Source organism: Euphorbia lathyris, chromosome 9, assembly GCF_963576675.1.
Source record: "Euphorbia lathyris chromosome 9, ddEupLath1.1, whole genome shotgun sequence".
Lineage (NCBI taxonomy): Eukaryota > Viridiplantae > Streptophyta > Magnoliopsida > Malpighiales > Euphorbiaceae > Euphorbia > Euphorbia lathyris.
In genome coordinates this window covers 1,639,035-1,645,034 of record NC_088918.1, presented here as the reverse complement: position 1 = coordinate 1,645,034, position 6,000 = coordinate 1,639,035, and positions in this window count along the sequence as shown.

Sequence of the window (6,000 nt, the reverse complement as noted above, 5' to 3'; positions counted from 1 at the left end):
AATTTTTAAACTACGGAACTGTATTATACATCGATTAAATCATAATTTTTTTTTATATATTTTTTCAAATTATTAATCAATGGTTTAATAAGATAAAAATAATTAATCAATATTCTTATACATAAAAGAGAGTACAAAATTTTCAAGATGTGTTTTGCCTTTTGTTTTTTATAAGGTGCAAAAATATGGTTAGTATGGAAACTCAAGAGTAATTTTTTCATAATTTCTAAATTAATGCGATTTTACTTCTAATGTTGGTAGGAAATAGTAAATTTATCTATAGTATTGTCAAGTTGGGTCACTTTGAAAAATAATTCATTAATTTTTTTTTTGAGAAATAATTCATTAAATTATCTTGTCATAAATCTTATCATTTACAATTATCATTCATTAACAAGAGATTATAAATACATGAGACGTGAAAAAGATAACAAAAATGACACTGTATTTTGTACGATTTTGATAAAAAAATCTAAATATTTGTCTAATTTAAAAATATAAATCTCCAATTTTATTATTAAATCATAAAAAATGAGATTTTTTTTCTTTTAGAACCAACTGAACTGATATGCAATTAGTATAAAATAAGGAATAAAATATCTATATTTTATAATGATGTATGAAATTTCACAACTTGTAAGCGTTATAGGTAAAATTGCTCTTAGCTATCAAAGTTAAGAGTAAAATAGCATAACTTTAGATGTTAGGGATAAAATTGTTCTGTACTATTAGCATTATATGTATTTTTTTTTGCATCTTATCTTTGTTTTTTTTTTTGTTCTTTTTCTTATCAACTTCACGTTTTTTTTTGTGTACGTATACAATAGCATTCATATAGATCTTGAATAACTAAATAAATTTGGTTATTCACTGTTAGATTTAGGCACATCAGAATCATAGGGTGAAGATACAATATATCCTAAGTTTTAGATTTAATACGCCTAAATCTAACGGTAAGTAACGAAATTTATTTGGTTATTCAAAGTCCATATGAAAACTAATATATATATATATATATATATATATATATATATATATATATATAATACATCATTTGCCTCCTGAACTTGTCCAAAAAAACTTGATTGGCCTCCTAAAATTCCCTAAAGTCCACTCAATTCGTTTAAAATGTGATAAATTAATCACTCGGTTACAAAAAAAAAAGTAAGCTACATGCAGAAAGTGTGTTGTATGTATCAATTAGTTGGAAATTTTCCATACCAGTTGGGGACAGGGAATCCTTGTTTGTAATCTCCATGGGGCGGGGATGGTTTTTATTTTGTCCCCAACAGTCGGAGACGAGACAGGTATGGTTATAAATGTCTCATTCCCATCCCCGAATGTCCCCAACGGGTCCCAAATTAAATACCTAAATATAAAAAAAATAAACTAAAAAAATATATACGATTTAGATAAACTAAAAAGATTGAGTCTAACCTCATTGGTTTAAAACAGAATATATTCTAAAAATAAATTAAGATAGATTAAGTAAGAGCTCTAACTAGGTTAGTTTAAAATTAAAATACAATATATACAATTAGGAGTAGAAATTATAAATTCAAAAAATCTGAAAGCTGATAAGTAATGTATGTATCAGGGATGGAGATTCCCTCGAGGATGGGGATCTTGGATAATAAAATCCTTGGAAACTTTGAAAAAGGTAAAGAAATGAAAAATTTAAATGGTTATGGGGATTTCTCGCGCGGCGGAAATGGTAGCCAAATTTTTCCTATATATTAGTCGGGGACGGGGAATCCCCGATAGACCAGTAGTCGGAGATGGTTAATGCAATCACCGCCTTCTCCCGTTTACAGCCCTATTTAAAATGTTATTCCACAATTCACATAATAGATTAAAACATATTAAAAAGGAAGTTCTTACTGTAAGACTTCTTTTCTCTAATATTAGAACATCATATCCGACCTTGATTGTTTTACTTTTTCAAGACACATACAACACACCTTACACATGTAGCTTACTTATTTTTTTTACAACCGAGCGATTAACTAATGTATTTTATGCAAATTGAGAGGCTATTGAGACACTTTGAACAAGTTCGGGAGCTTAATGTGATTTGTCATATGCTATAGAAAAGGATAAGAATGAGTGAATAAGGATGTAAAGTTTGGAATTTTAATGAAAATAATGGTATGGATAATAATTGATCTGATTTTGAGTGTTAACTATGACAAAATTATTGTTATAGTACTATATAGTTTCAATGAACCTATATATATGTGGGGTTCATTATAAATTTTACTATATTTTTGAAATATGTGTCCCCTTAAAAGCATTTAATTAAATAATATTTGAGAATATTATATCTTATATAAAATATATGGATAAGATAAGGTTAAGATAATATTTAATTTTTTATTGTTATTTAAGCAGCATATAAATCGAAAAGTATTATAAAATTTCATAGGGCAATATAATGGTTTCTGAAATAGATAAAAGAAATGGAATAGTTATTCATAGAAAATCTCTATTTTACAATTTGATTCATTATTTTTCATAAATTATTTTTTTATAAATTATTTTATTCTATAGTTGGTGTAGGATTCCTTAATTTAATATAAAAATAGTTATTTTATAATTAATATTTTCTTTAATTTCAAAATCACTTATTTCATATATATTGATTATTTATTTTACATTTTACATTGAAAACGATAAAAAAAAATATAAAATATAAAAGGCTTAATAGGTACCCAACCCCCTAAACTTGTAACTTTTTTTTACCTGGCTCCCTCAATTTAGGGGACAACCTCTCAACCCCCTCAACTCTCCAAAAACATCACATACAGACTCTTACACTCATATGTTCGGTCAAAATATGGACCCGTATAGAAAACGCGCTTGACTATTGACCACACCAATGTCACGTGTCATCTTTTTTATTAAAAATTTTCATTCTGGCATAAGAATTCTGATCGAAATCCATCTCTGGTAGTTGCTCACCGAGCACAATTGGGCTTGCTCGCCGAGCAGGTCTCAATGGAAAAATTTAATAAAAAAATGACACGTGGCATTGGTGTGGTCAACAGTCAAGCGTGTTTTCTACACGGGTCAATATTTTGACCGAACATAGGGGTGTAAGGGGTTGTATGTGATGTTTTTGGAGAGTTGAGGGGGTTGAGAGGTTGTCCCCTAAGTTGAGGGGACCAGGTAAAAAAAAGTTATAAGTTTAGGGGGTTTGGTGCCTATTAAGCCAATATAAAAAGCAAAAGAATATGAAAAATAATAAAAAACGTGAAGCACGAAAAAGGGTTTAAAATGTGAAAAAAAATTGAAGAACGTGTTTTACTATTTTACCTATATTTTTTTATTTTACATATTTTAAACGTTTTCACATTTTATAATTTTTCGGGTTTTTATTGTTTTTCATGTTTTTATCTTCTTTCGCGTTTTACCTCACCTTTAGAAGTTAATAAAGGTTTTTTTAATTGAAAACACGTTTGAGATTATGGATTACGATTCTGAATGTATCTTTAAGAAAGACGTTACCCTCTTTTTTCTGTAAGATGATGAGTTCGAACACAAAACATCTCAATTCTAATTTTAGAGGTGTACCAACTGAGCTATGTTCCTCGGAACTTTCTAACTTGTCCAAAAAGCTTGATTGCTTCCCTAAACTTACATGTTGTTTTATTAGCCTCTTAAACTTGCTTAAAATAACTCATTGGCCACCTGGATTTGTTTAAAGTGGCTCATTAGCTCCCTAAACTTGCTTACAGTGATCCATTTGCCCCTTGAACTTATTTAAAGTGCTATACATTTCAATTTGTCTAAATCTGTAAACAAAAAATACAAAACTTAAAAAATAAAGGCCTAATTCGTTAATCTAAGTCCTGAAAACAAATTAATTTTCTGTATTGTACATTTTTATAGCGTGTTTACAGATTTAATGACTTAATCAATGACATTTTCAACAATTTTAGGACGCTAATGAGACACCATATAAGTTCATGGAGTCAATCAACCTTTTTGGACAAGTTCAGAGGGCAAATGATGTATTAAGCCCATATATTAATATGGCTTAGCATTTTAACTATCAGTTTAAACTTTTAGTTCAAATGGTTCTTCGAAGTCAGAGCCTCTTTGACCAAATGATAAAGAGTTCGATTCTTGGCAATCTTATTTATTGATTTAATTTCAACACCTTATATAAACCTAACCAAAAACTATATTTCCTGCGATTTGGAGTGAAACGTTAAACGCTCATCCGAAAAAAGCTGAAAAGTTCACTAGGGTTTCACCGATGAATTCACTTGACAAATTTTACTATTGACTTCAGGCAGCAACAACAGGTAGGGGCGGAGACGGAGGGCCTGGACCCCTCCGGCCGCCGGAACCACCATGTCCACGAGTAGTTTCGGCCTCCTTGTCTCCACAAAATTTGAAGTGTTGTCGTGTTACGGCCCCTTATTTTCAAGAAATTTAGATCAAGTGCTGAATTAGCATCCCAAAATTGGTCCAGGTCCTGTTAGGTCATCTCTAAATCCAAAATTTCCTAAATCCAAATTTCTAATATTTTTTTTTTGCCTGTTAGGCCCTTCTTAAACCTAGTTTCTATTTTTTTTTGGCAGATTATGCCCAATCTCAATCCGAATTTTTTCTATTAGACACCGATTTAGCAAAAAAATAAAAAATACACCCCACGTGTAAAATCAGCCTCCCAACCGAAAACAATCCTGTATTCGCGACTGACAACAGGTTACCTTAATTTCATGTTATATATAGATATTAGTTGGCTAATCAATAATTTGGGATTTGGTGATGATGATCATATGATCAGTTATGTGATTTATGAGCAGAAAATAAAACTGGAAGCTAAGCTGGAATATGCATGCATATGCATGAGCATGAGAAGAGCAATAAATAATTGAAATGAAGAGGATACAGCTAAGGTATTGAATAAGGTTTAGTTAGGAATAGGTCTCTTCTTGATCTTCTTGATGTGCTACATCAACCACCAAACCCATCCAATCCTAACTTATTCTTGATTTATTAATATTATATACACTTAATCCTTTCAAATCAAACTATTAATTCCACATGTTTTGCCTAATACTATGTCCTCCTCTACCTAGCCATGAGGGCCTGAGGTGCTAGAACCCCAGCCCCGTAACCACTCCTACTCTTCTGACCGTTGGAACCACGCTGTAAGAAATCACAAGAACCTGTTATGTAAAGTTGATTTGTGCACGAATATCTATCGATAAGTTGTAAAAAAAGTTAGTCACTAATCAGACGAATAGAGTTCTTGAGGACTAATAGGAGATTAGTTGTCAGAAATTAATCAGGGATTAATCAAATTCGTATTTTATTTTATTGTGAATTGCTATTTATCGTCCCCAAATTACTAGTTACCACCTCCTATTGGACAATTTTGCCCTTTTCATTTTTTTCAAAAACTGTGAATGGTTTCTCTCTTCCGATCAAAACTGAAATTCTAAAAATAATTGATGAGTTACAACTCGGGAACCCTGGAAATGGATGACTACGAGTTGGAAAAATTGGACGAGTTATATTTTTCGTGAAAATATATGTTATTTTCTCTAGGCGGTCACGGAAACCACCTGTCCAATGGCCAGACGGACAGAGAAACCGATTGGCTATTGGCTTTGCGGTTTCTCTGTCGCAGCCATTCATGGTTTTTTAAAAAATAAAATAAAAAGGGCAAAATTGTCCAATATGGACGGTACTAGTAATTTGGGAGCGGTAAATAGCAACGTCTTTTTATTTGATAATAAACAAATTATGGTATAAATTCAATTAATATAGTATATAATATAATAATATAAAATGATTTTAATATAGAAAAACACTTATACTTGTACAGTAAAATCTTGATAATCGAATATTCAATAAATTAATAACTTTGATTGAATAATAAATTTCTCCAATTCCGATTTGGACCAATGGATAAAATAAAAACCTCGTTAAAGGTATAAATAATAATTTAAATAAAAATCCTTGAGAGTCACTTAAAATATA